Source organism: Anser brachyrhynchus (assembly GCF_964034855.1).
Source record: "Anser brachyrhynchus genome assembly, chromosome: 14".
Taxonomy (NCBI): Eukaryota; Metazoa; Chordata; class Aves; order Anseriformes; family Anatidae; genus Anser; species Anser brachyrhynchus.
The window spans coordinates 5,623,078-5,644,384 of NC_137709.1; the positions used below are offsets into that span (position 1 = coordinate 5,623,078).

At 38.3% G+C, this 21,307-nt stretch overlaps 1 long non-coding RNA gene across 1 annotated transcript in view; it reads right to left on the reverse strand.

Moving 5' to 3' along the window:
- Positions 1-21,307, reverse strand: part of LOC308177866 — a 52,037-nt gene that overhangs the window by 14,942 nt on the left and 15,788 nt on the right. Inside the window, exons 3-4 of the long non-coding RNA XR_013939461.1 lie at positions 18,555-18,608; positions 15,211-15,283 (exon numbers count right to left, since the gene is read on the reverse strand). This is a non-coding gene — a long non-coding RNA (uncharacterized lncRNA). The remainder of the gene's footprint in view (positions 1-15,210; positions 15,284-18,554; positions 18,609-21,307) is intronic.

A 21,307-nucleotide genomic window follows, 5' to 3' on the forward strand; every position in this document is an offset into this window, starting at 1 on the left:
AATATGTCCTGACGCAGGATGCAGCCCTATCTAGCTCTATGCTAATGCTTTCCTGTTTGCTCTTCCCATTGCCCACTTTTAAGCTGGATCAATACAGTCACACAGGAAATTCTAATAATCCACCACAGTCAGTGTATAATTGTACCTCACTGCTCATGTCACTTGCAGTATTCACAGTATTTCGTACATTAGTTTTTACAGGTTAATACGTAGTGGTGTCATCTTTTCATTCTCCCCTTGCTGAAAGCACAGATCAGTGTCCTAAGACGGGATTGGAAAGAAGCCCATAGGTACTTTACAAATCCTGAAATCGTTATGAAGTTGCGAATGTATTATGCAGTTGTTAGCTGCAGATTGTTCATTGATTGCTGTTTCATAGCAAACATGAAAGGTATTATTAGCGTATTATTAGTTGTTATGATTCAATAGAATATAATAATTCTAATTTGCATAGATCTGAAAGCACAAATCCGGAATACATATTTGTACATGCCACATTTAAAAAAAAAAAAGAACCAAAACTAGATTATTTTTTTTTTAATTAAACTCAGAATTAATCTGTCACTAAGTATCATGCAGAACTTCAGTGGCAAGGCATAAATAGCCCATTCCAGCAAGCAGTTCTAAAGTCTTCCCTATATTTAGACCAGAAAGCAGGAAAATACTGAATATGAACTGACAAAAGCAGCATGATAGAAATACATGTATTACTTTCAAATATACCTATTTATATTGCATTTTACATGTATCTAATGCATACATATACTTTAAAGAAAGATGGAAACCTGCAGGCAAAAAAGAGCAGAGATTTATAAGGAACCGCATTATAACAGCTGAGCAATAGCGAATATTTCTATCTTCATTTACTGGTTGCACAAGAGCACTCGATGTAATTGCTCACATTAAAGTTGAAACTCCACTTAACTGTCTGACAACATTTTGCTTTTTTTCAGTTTTTATAAAAGAGTAATTGGATTTTTTAACATTGGGGATTTGTCACAAAGTGTTTATTTGTTAAAATTTAAATTAAGTCTTCCAGTAGCTTTCAGGAGAAATGTATTTGTGAAACTTAATTGTTGTATCCATTTTTTGTTGTATCCATTAACTTTAGTTCTATCCCAAAATGCTCCAGTTAACGTAGATTAGAAACCTCAGAGATAATCACTCCAGTTTAATATGTTTACACTAAGGACAAGTGAGGCCGGTATAACACTTCCTTAACTCAGCTCTCAGTTTACAATGTTAGCCTGAAGTGGGATGTAGTCTGACTGCAATTTTGACAAAAAGAGATACCACAGTTAGCAGGAAAGAATAATAAAGTACATTTTTTGTGATCTCTATCACTGGTAATTCAGCACTGGCTTTGAACCCTACTGAAACAGTTTAAAAATGTGGTTTTATCCAATCCTTAATTTGTAAGAAATACTCTAAATGCAGGAGGCTTAAATCACCATCCTTTTGCAGAGCACTGTGACACCAGGAAGTTTTACATCCATGAACACCCTGAAGGTACAACGATGCAAATAGTTATAAAGCCTGTGGCAGTAGAGACACCATGAAAACATACGAACACAAACAATGAGGAAGACAGAGACAAAAGTCACATTTAACAGGTCAAACAGATAAGAAATTCTTTCAGAGTAGCAGCATCTTTGTATTCTTAGTATGAGACAAAAGTTAGGAGATAAAAGGGTGAGACTTAGAATGCCCTGAAAGAAATTAAACAATTCTAATCTAAAATCAGCAATGAGAAAATACTGAAACTCCATGGTCAGGACATGTAGGGGAGGTTGGCTACGCGTCCAGACTCCGCAGAACCGAAACAGTTAGACTGCTTAAACATGAACTTAAACACATTTCAGTCCCATCCCTCAGACCATACTTCTACATCTCCCAACCTACTTCTACATATCTTTTAACTAAAGCTAAACAGAATCATTCTAACCTGAAATGCCACAGATTATTTTACATAGTTTGGTCACTTCTTATTGGTAGGGTCAGCATCACCCTATAACACTGCTACTACAGGAAAAACCATTATAGATATTCAACTATTTCCATGAGGGTTCTCCAGTCTACTGATTACCAGTTTCTAAGACATCTAGATTCCTTATTTATGTTTAAAATATCAGCCTTAAATATTATTGTAATATTATGGCTTGTTCCCAATGGCCTATCTACAGATTGATGTGTGCAGGAAACAGTCTGTTCTTTAAGATCTGTCTTTAAATTAAGTCTCAAATCACAGATTTTTTTCGTAAGACTTGGACCCAGAATACTAGAAATTTTCAACATCAAGTATTGCAAAATGATTTGGAGTAATAAAAAATTCTGACTTCAGCACAGAATCAATGATTCAGGGACAGACTCGAGATTTTAGGATTTTAGGATTGACTTTGAAAAGGTCACCAATGAAATTAGGTGTCAACACTGACATTCCTGTTGCAATTGCTTTCCCAATATTAAATACAAGTAAAACAGATGCTAATACTATGAAAAGCGCACACAGACAAAATTACAGTAATACTGGATTTAAGTGTGAAAAAAACCTAATTCCTTAATTCCCACGAGCCTTCAAAATCTGCAGTCCGTATTTATGTAATACACCAAGAGGCAGAATAAAATCTATACCAGCTGCAAGAATAATCAAGATGTGAATTGTAGCAAAAAATAAAAGAAGAAATTCCTGAAAGACATTGCAGGTTTCTGCAAAGAAGTTGAAGAACAGAGCATCCCTGTTCAGGCTGTTCTGGGAAATTTCCTGGCCAAACTGTTTCCAGTTCTCCTCACAGATATAAAGTGAAAAATTCAGACTCTGTAGCCCAGAAAATTAAGGATTGTGTTGAGGAAGCAATGTACTAGTTTGCTTTGATCTGATTCCACCTTAACAAGTTATGTTTCTCATCTTGACCCAGCAGGTCCATCTTATGCCCCAGCAGGTCCAAAACAGACACGACGTTAGCACTGGCACTGCTGAATACTCTGCACCAGGCTGCAATGGGTGCTGAAATATCCATACCTAGTGCATCTGTGTGTGATCTACGGTAACAGCATCACCTCCATTCAAACAGCAGGGGGTAACTTTGTGATATTACCTAGTAGTATGAAGACTACATGGAAATACTGCATAGAAAGCTCAAAATTGTCACTAAGCTACCACTTCTGTACATTAGATTTAGAGTTGAACTTATGTAAGCAGAGATATTTGCCTATAGAAGGGTAAGGTTTTGCCATGTTTAACAAGAAAAAAAAGAAGAAAGGAGAAGATCCGAGCTCTATTTCCTGACCTGGCTCTGCCTCTGGCATCAAAAGATCAGCGTCTGCCTCTCATTTCCCAGCCATCCTCTAGAGACCGGTACCTGCTCCTGTAGAGCACCTGCTTAAACTCTCTTTAGTAAAGGCAAAGCTGGCACAGGATTTCTCAGCAATACAGGCAAAAAATATTGCTGCCTGAAGGGAGAATGACTGGGCTGCATCTTTCCCAGGAAAGGGAAAAAAGAAGGGAAAAACTGCCCAGAGATCTGGCAAGGAAGCGAAACTGGGCTGCTCCTGACACCCTTCAGAGGGGTGAGATGATGCAGCACGCGGTGACAGATTTTTCGGAGGGGTTTCCTGCTCTCACAGCTGAAGTGACCATCTTATACACACTGGCCTCTCCTTAGGCAGCAGCAGAAGCCAGCTTGGCAGCGCTCTGGCCGTGGGCCAGGACTATTTTTGCTGCCCCTAACTGTCTTGCTGCCTTAGGTGACTACTGCTCCGCCTGTGCCTACTGTGGGCCCTTGAAGAAAGGCACTGAAAATGCCGTTTCATTGCAATTCTAATGAGAAAAGTCTTGGCAATTCATCATGTGAGTTGCTTACTTACCATTAGAGGTCACTGTCCTGCTTGTGACATAACCATTAGCTACACTTCGTTTTACTAAGATGTTGTACACAAATGGGCAGGCATTTTAAAGGCTAATAAACAGTAAGGACAAATGCCAGTATTTAAAACAACATTGCTTGAGAAGAAAGAGGCAGAAATTAAAAAGCTGACCGGTGAGCTGCTGAGTGTGCTGCAGCTCTGAAACGCAGACCTAACCGTGCTTCCAGCAAGTGATCTCAATCTGATAGCAATGCCTTCAATGAAAACAGGGAACACAGCAAAAATGACAACTACGATTTTAAATTTTGTGTCTCCATCCAGTAAAAGCCACCAGGAAACTGAAAATGTTAAAGAACTTCAAACCAAACAGGAGAGCAATAGTTACCTGCACTGATCCAGGGAGACCTGGACATTTCCCTTCTGGAAAGGCCTCAGTATGAAATTTCCTGCAACTCTTTCCTCCTGGGGGAAAGAGCAGAGTTTGATCTCTCTGGGACGACAGCACTGTCATACAGCTTCCTGTACTCTCCTCTGGCCCTTTCAGCGTCTCTAAAGAAATGTTGCTGGTTTGCTCAGTTCCACTGCACCTCACTTCAGGACATACCATTTACTGAGAAATGTTGAAAGAGCATCCTTTTTCTAGACTCAAGGTCAAACGATGTAGCACTGCAAACAGCAGTCTCTGCTTCCTTTTACATCTGGCTGGTAAAACTGTGTCCCCGTGCTGCTCCTGCGATGTCACGGAACTCAATCTACACGACATTTCTGTAAGGTCATAAGAAGCTGGAAACACAACAGAGACACCGACTTTCACATCTCTAAACTGACTTCTCTTAACAACAGAGAGCAATCAGATCAGGAAAAACACACAGATGAAGATGTATGACCACCAACTCCTCCTTTAGTTCACTCTAAAGCCTTGATATAAAAGGATTCTCTAGTTACTGTGGTTTGTGTGCGATTGCTCACAAGTAACACAACATGGAGGAGACTCAGTATTTGTTAGCATAAACAACCATTTGACGGTTTTAGATACTCTTTGGATTAAACTCAATGTTACTGAAAGGAGTTTTCTGAAATTCACTACAACTACTGTGAAATACTGCCATGGGTTTTTAATCCAATGATTACCATTTCTGTCATTTATCTTGAAGTTATGTGGTCCTTAATGGACTTTATTGATGCATAAATGCACATCGTATAGGTTAAGAGCACGAGAACATGAAGATGGCAAAGCTGGCATTCACTGTGCTTCCCACTTTTAATTAGGCCAGCTGGGAGTATTTTAGCATAACGTACTTCAGCTGTAAAAAATACCACCTTCAGAGACGCACCTCTCCTGCTAGGCGTTTGCAGTATTTTATCATCATGCTCAGGATTGTTGCTCAGCAGTGACTACTTCATCACTCGAAAGAAATTCAATAACATCTCTTAAAGCAAAGGTCATGAGCCCTGCGCACTAAGTCCTTATTACAGGCTGATGTTCTTTGTAAAACCATAGCCACTCATTCTAGTAGGCAGTAAAATCCAGAGGAGAAAGAGCCTTTTCCTGGACATATATCAGCGCTCTCATCTGTTAATATGCTGATGCCTTGTACTATTCACTATCTCAAGTGTACTTGCATCACATCTGCACACATGCTGGTGTGGTCACAATAAAGAACATTCATGTCACATAATGACACGGCTTTTTCCATATCTTTCAGAAAGTGATGGCAGCGAGAGGTACTTTCCTTGGGAAAAAAGAACCATGAACTGCCATAATGGTCCTGACTAAGTATTCTTGGAATATGAAAACGGCCATTCTAGGAAGATGATAAAGTTAACGTTTTCATCAGTCTTCAAGCCTTACTGCTGAATTCATCCCTGTGTACTTATTAAATAATGCTCTTACATGTTATTACAATAATTAAAATAAATAAGTGTAATTCCCATTACTTAATTCACCACTCTTCCCCTGTAATGGAGACTGAGCTAGAAAGAGGTTGTCAATCTTGCTACAGAACTTAGAGAGAGATTTTAATCACAGTTACAGACAATAGATTTTTTTCCAGGACATTTTGGGTGGACCTGGGTATTAATCACACATTTCCATTAAACATCTCCATTCTGACCATCTGTTCAAAAGACTATCATAAAAGAACACAAAGGTGATTCTGCAGAGAATTCAAGAAGCCAAAGAATAAATATTACCATCACATTACCAAGTCCCTAAGAGTGAAGAGATAGGACAGATTTAACTTTTTTCTTCACTGATGTTGTTCTTTGTATTAAATTACAGAATCTTTCAGGAGGAGGAAATGAGAAAAAAAAAACTTGGAAGTTGCACCCTTTATTTATTTATTTATTTTGCAATGTAGCAGACAAATACTTGCCGGGCTCCAGCCTGATTACTCATACTAGGAGGAATTCAAAATGTCATTCCAGTTTGAAACAACTTTGAAAAATGAGAACCTTTTGAGGACAGGCTAAGGCATTTAGATAAGTCAAATATGAAAAGATCATACATTTTTTCAATCACTAATGGATCCATATGATGTTTTTAAAAAGTACTTAAGAAGAATAAGTAACTTGGAAATCTGAGGCCCAATTCTACTAAGGGAATTTTGCCACTGAGACAGTGGGTGAAAAGTCAAGTCCAGGAAAACTCTCTCTTCCATGCAACTTCCATCCTCTGCGTGTTTTTAAAATCATGCGCCTCATGTGCTAGGACTCTATCTACCATCTCCTCTACCAGGACCACAGAACATGCAGTAACCAAACAAATTTAATCTTTTGACACAGGTTAAATTCCCTCTCACTTTATGAGGGGAGCATGACTGGCATACTCTAAATAACGCAGCCCCAGCAGGGTGATGAAAAGGTGATGCTGGGAGAAGTAACGCAACTGACGAATTTCAACCTGCCTGTCTGTGATCTACTGCCATTTTGAATTAAACCCCCAAAACTTTCCACACGAAGATGGAACGAATACAAGGATAACTTTATACTTTGAAGCCTTTGTTATTGTTTCCCATGCTCCCCTCCAAGTCCTATTAATGTACACTTTTACAACGTGTTCAAGTTGTACTTACATCCGAAGAACGGGAGCATGCAAGGCACTGAAGGGAGTCCTAGGCAGCCTGCTAAAGCAAACGCAGAAGAGGAGGCAGAACACATCTGTCCTAACACTCTTCCTTATCTATAAGAACTGTTTGCCTTGTTTTAAAATATTCCTTGTTCAGTGTTAGCAGAAAGAATCTCTGTGTGTGCTTCATTATTATGAAAAGAAACGTAGAAAAAGTACCTGAGCTAATGAGATTTTGGAAAATAAATATACATCTTGAGTTGTCTGTGTGGTGGCGCCTTTTAATGAGTTTAACTTTTGGCGTATAAACAAATATTCTTTTAGATGCCATCTGAATAATGTGTAAATTAAAAGAGGCATAGGATAAGTGCTTCAGTGCAAGATTTCATTCTTTCTACAGTATAATATTTGTTGTTTGTTATCTTCTGTAGGCAGCAACTGATCATTATTTCCAGGATGTGCTCAGGGAAATCATGAAGTGTTTGTTTTAGATAATGATGTGCAGCATTCATAGCTACTTGTGACTTTCAAAAACTGAAATTAAAGATTCTGAAATATCAAGCATATAATTAAAAAAAAAAATCTTTCATCGCTAAGACTTTTGCTTGCTTCAGTTTAATGTAATTGAACAAAATGTTCTGTTGAATGCTTTGCAGTATGATTTAAGTTAAGCATAAGTTCACTTAGCTGAGTGGATGCAATTTTATTTCATAACAGTTGAAGTACACCACACGAACCTAATGACCTACTCTTCTGACCCACTGAAGGTTGTATGCCCAAAGCTTCAAATCCCTTTAACAACTGAGTAAAGAACAACAGCCTCATTTATAAAAAACATTTGCTCCATTCCCAGTTAACTCTTCCAAAATGGCTAATTTACTGGCCATGGTCTTTCTTCAAGACTTTGTAGGGTGATAATGTGAAAATGTAAACAACTGACACCAAGAAAACTGATGGCTTTTGAAAGGTGTTCACTGAGATTTTGGCCATATGCAAGTGCCTTCAATGCTTTAGTAAGAATGAAACTAAATGCAAGTTGGCTTGTAAATACTTATCTACAAACTAGAGGGTATACTGAAGTTTGTCTTTCATCTTGAAGAAGATGGCCAATCTCACTTCTTAGGTCCACTACATGGACTTAGGCTCCCTTTTTTTTTTTCGTCCTGCCATGATTTAGCAAAGCATGTAACATTTGTTTATGTTTAATATCTTATAACAAGATTGACTTAAAAATCATTTATCTTTTTTCAGTAATAAACATTGAGTGATTTTCATTTGATTTTTGCCTTTTTAGTCTTTATGGCGCTTTTTAGTCTATTTCTCCTCTCCAACTGGCTGTTCAGCTTACTGGAATTACTGGCACTCAGTTTAATAAGTTCAGTCAGTGAGGGTCAGGAGTCCAAAGGAGACCAGCTTAGCCCAGAAACGGCAGCAGAAATTCACAATAATGGGCACAGGTTAGAGATTAGAAGGCTTTGAAGCATGGCAAAGTTTACTGGTATTTGAATGGCATCATCCTTGTTGTGACACTAAGCAGGATCCTCAGCCAAGGGCTAGGACCCAGGCACATGATGTATGTAGCAACACAGAATCGAGAAATTATCTCTGTTCAGAGAGTGGTTACCATCCGTGCAAACAGAGCAGGAGACAGGTAAATACAAGAAACCACAAGCAGACCACGGAGAAGCAAGCAAGCAGATACAGATACTACCTGTTAACACCATAAATTGTAGTGTAAGTACACCAGCAACCTAATTGCAGCCAAGTTTTTTTGCAAACATCACTGGAAATAAAATTCTTAAAAAGAAATACAAATGCGTTGAGAGGGGATCCTTCTGAGACCTGATTAATAAGACCTCTCCCACCTATATTAGAAATACAGAATTTAAAAATGCATCTTTTTCTCCTTGGGGAGCTTTCAAAGTGCTATTCAAAAGCAGCTTCATTTTCCATAAATTCATAAAGGAACATCTGGATTTTAAATATCCTTTCATCCTTTGCACATCATTTTAACACCTTCCCCTGATACGCTTCTTGTCTTCCTGCTTGGATTTATTAACTCCTAAGTAATTACCTTTGTTTCTCATAGGTGTAATCATTGCTTGGGTCAACATTTTCAAGGGGCTCTCACAGCTTTAAAAATGTGGTAATCAACATTTTCTGATCATTATTTGCTGTGCTCTTCTTCCTTGTCTCCTCTGCAATGACTGCCAAGGCATTTCTTCTAGTGCCCTGTGTTCTGCAGGTGCATTCAAGCACTGTGTATTCTAACTCCTTCTTTTCATCATCTGGGGGTTGAATATTTTCTCCTTTTAATTCAAAACTGATCTCTAATCTTCAGTTTGACTTGAGCACACAAGAAGGAAGTCTCTAAGAAGGAAGCTGTGATGGAGAATAGGCAAGATTCTTCCACTTACGCATTCAGCTGGTGACTATGCTGTTGGTTTGTAGGAAGATATTTCCCCAAAACTCCTCCTTTTATCATACGAACAATGGAAAAGTCCCATAAACCTCCAGAAGTTCACACACCAGGTTCTTGCGGTACTCCTCCTTTGCAAAGCAAGTATTTACAAGCTTTGCAGAAAAGCACAGAGAGCGACTGTAAAACCCTTTAGCTATCCTATGAGATCTGTGGCCATGGTTACACAGCTGCTTTAATCCAGCATAAATCCAGTCTGCCAGTGAAACAGGGTACTTCCAAATTCCCCTCTCTATGAAACTACTCCTTTTCATTGCCTCTCTAATGCTGGCTGTAGCTCTCCCAGGGTCGCACAGTGAGTCTGAAAAGGGAACTAGTACAACTGTAAACTAACCCAGCAAAAAAAAAAAAAAAGAATATTCATTTTTAGTCAAATTAGCTCCCTGACCCAACCCACTGCATAGCTCTAAAAGCGCTACCACTGAAGAAGAGTGGATATATGGATATACGCAGCTGAGGATGAAGTGCTGGGGCTGAAGATATTGCTCCACTGAGTAGCAAGGAGCTGGAAATCAGCTGCGAGCAAGTATGAAGCTGCAGCCCAGTCCTTCCCTTTCTGTGCCTGACAGTGCAGCTCCATGAACAAGCTTACTGCCAAGAGTTTGTTCTATGCACTCCTTGTACTAACAGTTCGAACTCATGCTAACACCACTTTTTGCAGAAGACAAGGAAGACTCGGCTCCTGGTATGTGGCTCTCTACCAATGTGCAAACACGGCAGACAGCTCAAGACTCATCTCTCTCAAAGCGTCTCCCAAGTCTTGCAACAGGAGGAGGGCACTCACAGCCCTGCACGGTAGCTGAGGTTTGTAATTTTCACTGAGGATTTATGGAGCATGAGCTTCCACTATGTAAGTAAAACTCCAGCCTCTCTCCTGTTCTGCAACCCCACAAGCCAGATGCAAGTCCTGAGTCAGGTCAAGCAGACCCGACCTGCCGCACAGAACCACAGAGTGGTCTCGGTGTTAGCTGTGATACAAATCTGGCTGCACAAAGGCACAGGGACAGAGCCAAGCCATGGGCCTTATGGTGCACGAGGCTTGTGGCAGGTGATGCTTGACAGATTTGGCACAGTCTCAAGAGATGGCTAGTTGAGAAAGCCATTTGTATTAACTTCCCATTTTCTTACGTGTGAGGATTCCCAGCTTTTTACCAATAAAATGAAGCCATTACTAACTACATGGCCCGAGGAAGTGACAAAAAGCTGATCCATAAGAAAATACACTGATGAGGTTATTCAATTCCAATGACTTTATAACACATGCTTTGTTATTTTGATGGCCTAGAAAAGGAACAGCGCAGAAACCACTGGCTTTGGTTGCAGCACATGCACCTCTTTCCCAACTAAATAAATGAGAAACTGCCAGTGGTCAATCAGCTCTAAGCCATCATCAACAAACCTGGCTACTGCAAACAGCAGTGAGCAACAGAAATATCCTTCTAATAGCCAGAAAGATCCCTTGTTTGCTCCTTCAGAATCAATAGAATCCTGCTTTCAACAGAAACAGAGCAAAGGATTCAATAGCAAAGGATAACCCATAATCTCATATTGACTAAAAGTCATTTTCAAAGTGACACAATCATTTGTTCTACTAAAATTAGCAAATATTACCATTAAAGTGCCTTTGACCCTGCTCCAGTTACAATCAATGTAAACGCTTCCTTTAACGCTCTCTCTGCCACGATGGTGCAGCAACAAGTCTGCAGTGCTAAATCCTATAAAAACTTAGATCCAGTTAAGAAGAGTTTCCTTTTTCACATATGCTTCATTCTATAGAAATACTGAAGTCCAGGGATGTTAAAGATTCCTCCATATTGTGAGCTTAGAGTGTCAAAGTTCAAATACACCTTATTGAATCAAAGGGTCAATGGAGTCCCACTGAATTTATGTGCTAATCTTACACATACGTTTTATTACCTGGCTACAGTATGACCGTATTATTCACAGGATCCGTTCAATAAAGGAAATATTGCAAGTGAAAGTTTTTCTATTGTCATTCAAAATTGACATTGAAGAATAAAACGTTTGGGATTTACAAAGTCCTACGGCCTAGGCTTAAAATTGCAACCTATGCTGAAATAGTTAATAGCACTTAATCTACAGGAAAATGATTCCTATGGTACTCAATCTTAAGGTCAGAAGAAATATTTTGTCAACTTTTATGATATCTGGAAGTTGAGGATGAGCAAGGTTAAGGAGAAGGGTGAATTGTCTTGAAGCCCCAGTACAAAGAATCTGCACTCAAACAGCATTCACAAAACAGCAACATAGATACTTCAGGAAGAAAAAGAAATTTAAAACCTTTCTAATAAAATTTTCCTACATACATGTATGTTATAATGTTTCTCTCTTGTTTCACCTATGTACAAGGAGTTAATGCCTGTTATACAAGGACAGTTACATAATTACAAACATCCACATAGCAGAATTAAACAAATTTTGTGAAACTATTATTTTTAAACATACAGACACATACCCATGCACAATGGCCCAAATACAAGAAATATTAATAAATAATTTGAATAAAAAAGATGTATATTTTTAAAGCATTAAGACATTACTGCTTCCCTGTTGCACCAACTCACAAAGCTGGCTAAAGAAACCTGGATAATTTTAAAGAGCAAATCTGGTGTTGCCCAGCAACAGCACACCCTGATAGAAAGGACGCAGGATGTTGGAAGATTTAATATTAGGGAACTGTGCTTGCAAGGGAAAGAAGAAGAACAAATACAATTTATTCATACAGCGTCCATAAAATTGGGACAGCTTAAAAAATAATAATCATATGAAGTGATCATGCTAATATTAATCTTTGTATAGTAGAGCTAAGTAAAAAGTTATTGCCTGGAACCAATGAGCTAGCATCACAGTTCATTAAATGGCACTGATGTTTGCACTGCCCTGATGTGATACGATGAGAAAAGAAAGCAGTGCATTTTATGAGAATTTGAGAGCTATCTCCCAGCTGAAGATTTTAGTTCTGGCAGTAAGTTGGACGAGAACTGGCCAACATGAGGACTGAATAAGAACCCAGGCCTCTGCAGTTTCGCCTGAGTTGGAGGAAGTCTGATGTTCTCAAAGGAGAAAGTTTCTCAGACAACACATGCTTTACCTTTGCTTTGGTTCCACAGAACCAAATCCTTAAACTTAAATCCTTAGGTTGTCAGAAGCTATTTACATCAAATAACATCAAACTTTCACTGAAAATACAAAACAAACGCCCTTTAAGAACCTGCTGTCCCAAAATAATATGGAAAAAAAGTAGATTAGAAAGAAAAAGTATAAATATTTCATAAAAATAAGCATTTCATTAAAAATGCATACTCAGAATTTCTCTTCCATTCTTGGAAAAGGGTTTTTAATTAAAATCTATAGGGCACAAGTATAAGGTGAAAGGCAGAACTAATATCCTTTAGAGTAAAAACAAAACAACAGACGTAAAAAATTCCTATGGAAAATGCAGAATCAAAGTAGTAGCACGGTGATTTGACCCCTCAAATTTCCCCATTTTTGTCTTTACTATATTTCCACTCTCAAAAGGTACAAAGATCTCAACACATTCCTCTAAGTCATATTAGAATTTTTCTGAATCTTTGTTTTCAAAATGTTGGAATGTGATTGCTGCAGTCTTTGAGGCTGCATGAAGTCGTTTTTGTATGAGAGCAATACTGGGCCCACGGCTGAGCCCTTCGCTACATGCATCAAGGCTAAACTGCACCTCACAGAATGCTAATCAGTGATCATATTTACAAAAAGAATTATGAGGACGCAGAGTTCTGCTGTAATTCAGAAGAAAAATTTTGAGAGGAAGTGGGAGAAACTAAAATATAACAATGCTAGAAAATATTAGTCTTTACTAGAAGTAGAGCTCTCTTTTTCTATCCTTTTCTTGGCCATGACTTAGCAATGTACATTTATTTGGTAGAAGCGTATTAAAAAGAATATTTATTCTGCAGATTCTTGTTATGGTTCTCAGTTACATAATTCTGGAAAGACAATTGTGTGGTGCCTTTATAACCATGTTTTCCTGACCTGTGGCCCCCTGAGTTCAGAGAAACAGTAGCAGTTGAGAGGAATGCACTGAAGAAGATACCAGTTTTTTTCCACCGATGCTACCTTGTTATTGTTAATTTCCAGCAGTTCAGCCTCTAGACCTGGCTCTTAGGAAAAACAGTTTCTTTTCGGATAAGAAAAAACTTCTCTGAAAATTTCAGACAGAGTTGGTGCAGATTATATAAACCACAAGATAAACAAAGGGCCTAAGACTATTCCATAACTATATTTTTTGGTAGAAAGCTTTTGAGCAATCATGATCTCTCTGAATACATCACTAAACCAGAGACTTGGAAGTCTATCCATGGCAAAGTATTTTAACCAATAGCACGTGGGCTACAGTTTAGAAATTCATATAATAATAATCGGCTAGAAAAACTATTTTCCAAATTCATTTTAGCTGCAACGGTGGAATATATCTCTTTTTCATACACAATAAAAAGAACAGAAAAAGATTACATGTGTTCTATAACACATTCATCAGAAAAGCAGAAATAAAGAAACCCCAAATCCAGCATCACTTCCTTGGAGAGAAAAGGGTTTGGGAGGGGAACGAAGTAAAAAAAGTATCTGTGAAACAGATGTGTCAGATTTCCATGAACAGAAACTAAAAATGCTGTTTCAAAGCAATTATTACAGAATGTATCAAACTTGCAGATATTTCATTGTGCAGCATCCTTAAAAAAAGAATGCATTTCAAACTTGATTCTGCAAATTTTTCTTGTACCCCTAGACACAGATGTACAAAAAGTTAATGAGGTCAGTTATGACTTGACGATGTTTCCCTTAAATTTTACACCAGCAGTGATTCCAAAGCAGGTCATGAGATGGGGGAATCAGATTCTATGTCCTTTAATAACAATTTGTAATTAATAGTTGCTTTTCATGCTCATATTCCTCGGACAGGCAGTGGATTAGCATGCCAAAACATGAGACTTTCGTCAGATAACATATAATTCATGTTACCACACAAAGTTACTGATACCAAGCATGTGCTCCACCAGCCCATCTTCAACACTGTAAAACCCAAACCAGCATGATCTTAGAAAATACTCTGAGCAGAAATGTGTCCTGAAGAGTCAGGAAGTATTACCCTAACAGGGTAACTTGCATTCTGATCACTCAGCAGTGACTAGAGGATGTTTTACCTTCAATTCTGAACACATTCTAAATTTCAATCTGTTTTGGAGAGATCTGCATGTGATGAAAAAGGAGCTTGTTGCCCTTTTCAGTTTATAATGTCACCAGAAATTAAGTCTATTTAACAGATGTGGAATTCATCATTTCAGCCTTTAGCTCGCATTAGAGAGTCACCTTTTTGATAACTGATCCCACTGTGTGTTGTACATACTGCAAGTATCAAAGGAAGTCACATAAAAACAGATTTGCTTTTAACAAAAAAGACGCAGGTTCCTTACATTACAACCAAAGAAACGAGTCTCCATAACACCAAGTTTATCAGCAGTTTGTCAAAGTTAAACCCTTGCAAGCAAAATAAAGTGAAATAAAAAATAGTTGCACTTTAAAACCCATATCTTCAGCTGATGACAGCTTATACTGAGCAGATAACTTTTATCTGACCGATCGTAGCTCACTAGCGTTAAGAGAGAACAGCCAACATCATTTGAAGAGCACATTTAAACATTTTAAGAGAGATGCCTAGTAAGTATTTGCATCTTTCTCTCACTATACAAGTAACTTTTACACTGAGAAATGACACACTAAACGATCAGACAAAAAAACTTACATTTGTTGTTTCCTGATAAGTACACCACAAAGTAACTCCTGTCATTTCTCTGCCTATGTTTCCCTCCTATGAACTGGAAAAAACAGGATGGAAGCAAATTAATTATGCATGGTATTCTCAATTAGTCCAGACCTTGATCCATGCATACCTCATTTTTATATTAAAAATACATTTAATACCTTTACTCAAACCTGCTATCAATGCCACTGAATTTGACATATTCCCAGGAAGCTTTCCTCTTTTTCACTGACACAAATCCAAATGCGGTGTTGCCTCTTGAATACTCTCAGTTCAGTTTCTTGCCACTTATCCCAACACAGTGGAAAAACTGTTAAAGATTCATTAAGAAGGACTATGTACTTCTCTGCAGACAAAGGAAGGTCCAGACTAGACAATAATCCAATTTTTTTTGTTGCAGAGAGGAGTCTCCAAACATCCAGTCATCACTCATTGACCACAAGGACAACAATTGTTTCCCTAGATTTCTTAAAAATAAGGCAGACTCATGTTAGACTTCTCGTAACTGGAAGTATTGTGGTAACAAGGAAGGTGACCATGCTTAAAATAATGGTGTTCCTAATCATCTTGCTTTTCACAAATTTACAACCCAAGAATTCATTAAGACAGGAGGGAAGTAGGTCTGATATATGAAATAATATTTACGTAGAGGCTTTAGCCAAAGTAACTTATTCTTGGCTTCTAATAGCAAATTAGTTCCTTTTTCCTATTTCACTGCATTTCATTTACATATAGATCAGGTCCTTGTATAATAATCATAACAATTCCCTCAGTTTTGTGAAATAAACATTAATTCAAAAGAAATACTCAAACTGAACAAGAGAAAGAACAGAATTTAGTGGAAGCCAATTCCCCTACACTTACAAATTTCCAGGCACCTACATATTTCCATACTTGTGAAGCTGTGATTAGTCATGAAAATAAACTAAAATTAAACAACCTCAAGTTTTGTAACGACCCAGGAGGCAATTCCAAAAAAAGCACTCATGGTTTTTCCAGGCAAGTGAGAATACAAAGGGGGGGGCTTGATTTTGACACTGTCCCTTTCCCAGGCTCAAGGATCAGTGAAATGATGAGGCTTTTGCCTGGCTCTGTGTCCAGAGTCAGTGCTTGCATAACATGAACATACTGCAGGCATTCGTAACTCCTCTGTACGAAGCTAGGAGGTTAGTCTTTTCAGGACACCTGTGCAGGTATATAGGAGGGAGAGAGAGCAAAATCCCCATGGTAGTTCCGACCAGGAGTCTGGTGCTAACTAGCCTGTAACTCACTGGAGGAAGAAATGGCCCTCCCTTGCCCTGCTCCCGTTCCCTTTATGTCTGTTAGATTGTAAAAGTGAACAAAAGCCACTCCCAGGCTTATGGCTGTACTTCACCATTTCTAGTTTCCCAGCCTCCCTGTAAGGAGCTATTCAAGTTGTTAGTGCCAGGGACTCGAACATATCAGCCTAAAGCACATCTTGGAGGGTTTATAACTATTTTTCATAGCCCAGTAATTTAGCATGGACATGCGTGATGCAGCTGTACACTAAAAAAAACCACAAATATGGTACCTCCTCAGTCTCTCGCTACTTGACACAGGTCTTTCCAGCTCAGTCAAAGCCAAACCATTCCTCCCATTACCCCATTACCCACCTGTCTTAGCCACCTCTGCTTCAGCCCTCCACTTCCTCCAAAGTGGCAAAGGGAGAGAAGTTGCTTTTAGCAGTGATACCACCCCTTTTTCTCATTCCAGCTGGGCCATTCTCTACTTGCTGCCATGACTGTTGCTCTGATTTTTTTTTTTTTTTGTGCCTGGCACAATTTTTATAGTCCTGTAAGACAAGGGTTTTCATTTTCTGATTTACAGGAGTACTTTCAGACTCCCAGAAATTGTTATAGTGATTAGAACCTGTGGCAAAAATCCAGGATTTCCTCAACAGTTTATCTTTTATATCTTTTACTCTTTACTTCTTTGGAAACAGAAGCAAGTATGATTGGTGTTCAGGTTAGCAATTAGAAAACAATTGTCACTTTTCTTCTCAGACAAGCTAAGAGTGAAAACATCTCTTCTTATAAAAATCAAGCTCTACTTGAATCCTTTTTCCAGACTAGCAGTGAGGTTTGTATATAGACATTACTGTAATAATGTCAAAGTTCAATCATACGCAGAGTTTATTAGATTTTGTTTTATTCTTTCCCTTGAATTATTCATTGACTATCTATAATTTCCCAAAGAATAATTTCATAAAGTGCTACAGCAATAAAACTCTCCATATATAGCATACCAATGTGGATGGTATTTATGATGTACTCAAAGAAAGATCAGCCTGTTACATTAATCATGTAAAAGTATTGAAAAATTATATTTAATCATTTCTATTTGGAAATAAAACCTGCTCAGAGCTTTAAAACCTGCATGAAACTTAGAATTAAATATCATACAACACTTCCTGCAACAATATACATAATTATTCAATACTACCAGCTTTGTCTTGTGTTCAGTAATCTATCATCTTATTTTCTCTGAATTGTGGGTTGTATTTAATCTTTTTGATTGGGTAGGTTTTGATTGGAGCATTCCAGATTTAGGAAGGAGAAACAGTAGGATGTATAAAGCCCTATCCTCTGTTCAAGACAAGCTGAACAATAAGACATCTCCTTCCTGAACCCCAGTTCTGATTCTGAGGACCATCAGGATTCTACTGAACACCAACATGGTTTCAAGCACCTTCTGGGCACATTCTGTGTTTATCAGAGTCTCTATGATGAGACAAAGCACACACACAACATTCGTGTTGGAAAGCTAGGGTGTGTTCTTCCAGAGTGCCACAAATTTCCTTCAGGGCTACCTGCAAGGATGTCTGTCCATTCAGTAACAGGATGAAGGAAGCAAAGATGTGGCCTACCACAATTTATCACCGCAAGTGTTGTGACACAAATTGTAAGCAGAAGTAGTAAGATTGGTAAATTTTTTTGAACAACACCTAGTTAACGAATTGTTCCCTACATTTGACTTCGGGGAGCACCAAATCACACTGTACTTCAACCTGGTCTGTCTGACAGTTAAGCTTACCAGGCTTTGCTATCCTCTGCCTCTACAAAGTCAAGGGAAAGTCACATCTGAAAACACAACCCACTCTCCATTAGGCCAAAAAGCAGAAGCTTCTGCCTACTATTTCTGGAGGGCTCGCATGCACTGTGAGCCAAATCATGTCAACATCTTTCACGTGTTTATAAAGCTAAAAACAGTGCACCAATATACCTAGCTTGTGGCATATGAAATTCAATGAAAAATGACTGAGCGTGATTCCTAATGAATGAGAATATATTGCCATAGAGCTTTACCTGTGTCAGGCCTGTAGGATCATTCCAAAAAGTCGATTTTGGAAAAGCTGGAAACTGCAAATAAACAAACATGTACTTAAATTAGAAAATAAATCTATGAAAAGACAACAATGCTTTTATAAACTTTAACAAGCGGTGTGTGTGTATAGAATATATAAACTTATATATACATATATGAAAGATTTTTTTCAGAAGCTTAGGGTCCCCGTGAAGGAATCAAAGAATAAATAGTTGGTGTAACACCAACATGCTCAGCTTTCAGCTTTGAGCATTAATAACTTATTTGAAATAGCTCTGCCTCCTGCATATGAGCCACCCTGTAGTGTTTCAGCTGATTTTGATTCTCTTCATGCAGAAACCTTTTAGCTAATCATTTTCATCTCTGTATGTCAATAAATCTTGCATCTCTAGGGCAATGACTTTTACTCAGCAAATGTTAAGCAGAAATAAAACTGCCCAGAACACTCTAAGCATGAGAATTTCAATAAGAATTTAGCAATATATTGATCTACTTCTCCCCCTTCTGACTTTTCATTACTATGTCACTTTTGCCTCCTGAATTCAGTAAGATAAAAAGCTAAAATAGCATGTGACTTACGGGCTTTAGCCAATCCTACGCAAATAATTTTTGAATGGCTTCACCAACAGCAAACTCACAAAAAAGCCTTATAACAATAAAAATGCTAGAAAATGGTCAATAATCTACTCTTGAACAGAAGAATTGGCAGTCAGACTACAAGCAAGTGACCTCTTATACAGACAGAATAAGACAGAGAAATTAGAAGATTAATAAAATAATAAAAAAAAAGTCTGTAACGAAAAGCCATGTTTCTGTGTCTTTCTAAGTGTAACGTATTTTTAAATGCTCTACATTACGTCCTCCTTGCAAGCCAGCTGACCAACTATTTACATTTTAAACCATTCCTTAAACAAAGTAAAATGAAGTTAATGCAACTCTTGTGTAATTATTTATTAGCACCTACCACCTGAGAGCCACTTGGATGTGCCAGATCACATTTCCTGCACACAAGTTGAACAAATGACGTTTCCATTCCGCTAATATTAATCAATGAGAACCAGAAGAGGGCACATTAAACAATAGATTTCCTTATGTCTCAAAGTTATATGCTGGCCCACTGAATGTGCTGCAATTTCTGACACATCAGTCAAAGGGATTTGGAAATTATTTGGTTTGATGGCCTGACAGGAGCAATGCAGGAAAGGAAAGCCACGCATTGTTTAGAACCCACAGGCTTTTCCCACGAGATCATCGACTGTGAAACAGCCCATAGATAAACCTCACAAAAATGGCTAAGTGACAAGCATTTGTAAATTAGGACTGAGTACTTTTTACCAATACCGAGTGCTCCACAGAAAAAGTTTGTTGCTACGTACTAACACCTGTCCAAACATCTTAGACCAGACAACGCCTATATTAAGAAAGAAGTGTTTTCACTAGGGGTTTACCTCCACAATTGTAACAAATGTGATGGCCAACTCTCTGCTTGTGATTTACAAGACTACAGCCTTGCAGGCTGATGTGGTTAATTTTAAAACACTGTACCATTTTGTTGTCAGTGTGAAAAAGTGCAGAGACAACAGTTAAGAGAGACACATAAATGGGGCACTCTGTAGCTGATGCAACCACTCGTTCTAGGGAAGTCAGTGAATCGAAGAATGTTAAATATTGTACTGGCACTGGCTTCTAACTCCTCTGTGAGCTCATTCTGTTCAGCTAGTGGCAGAAAAGTAAGCCAGGTAAAAATAAAAATAAATAAAATAATAATAGTAACAGAGAGTAGTCAAAGGCAGCAGTAAGGACAACAGCACCAAGTTCCATAAGGTGTTAAAAGCCACAGTTTCTGCTGGAGGACACTTTGCAGCTGGTTGACGGCACAGAATACCACATATAGGACACGGAGGGACTTTCAGACTAAAAGTCCAAAGACTGTTTATTTGGCTGATGTTTTCAAACTCCAAAGAAGTGGAGGATACACCAGACTTCCTCCTGTTGCTTATCTGCTCTTCACCCTCTTAGTCATCTGGTGGCGCTGTATCCATCAATGGCTGTATTTTATTTTATTTTTTAACTTAAGACATTTCAACAGAGCAAGATCAGAGAGTTACTACACGTGCTCTCTGGGCTCTTCTCAGATTTGGACTATCAGCTCTGTGTCAAACATGTTCCCAGCTTTCTTTTCCGGGTACTTGTGCCTTTCTCTTCTTTATTATCTCATATGTGTACCCCTCTTAATGGCACTCCCTTCCTGCTAGCAATTTGTTGTAATGGTTTTCAGCTTTTTTCCACATATAGAAATATTTCACTTTGGAGGTGTAGACTCCAACAGGGTAAGTTTCAGCATAGCTAAAATGAGCTTGTTTTGGTTTTTCTTAGAATATTCTAGAGAAAACAGAGTCCACACACTACCAAGTCAAACTACCGAGCTATAATACTGACACGGAGATGCAAAACCACAAGTATTTATCGTACAATTTCATTTTCTTATCAAGAACTAATTCACTTCTCTTGTTATCTTCCCTGCTTGTCCCTTCCCCTGCCAATGGAGATGGCTGAGGTATCCAAATACACAGAGCCTGATTTCTTATCTTCTTTCAAAATCTCCTGGAATTAGTTAACTGGAAAACAATTAATGAAGCCTTCTGTAAGTCATTAACAGTTATGTTAGATTTCTCTAGAGGCCTTTGGATTATTCAGTCTATGTTTGCTCTGACCTGACCGAAATGTAAATCCT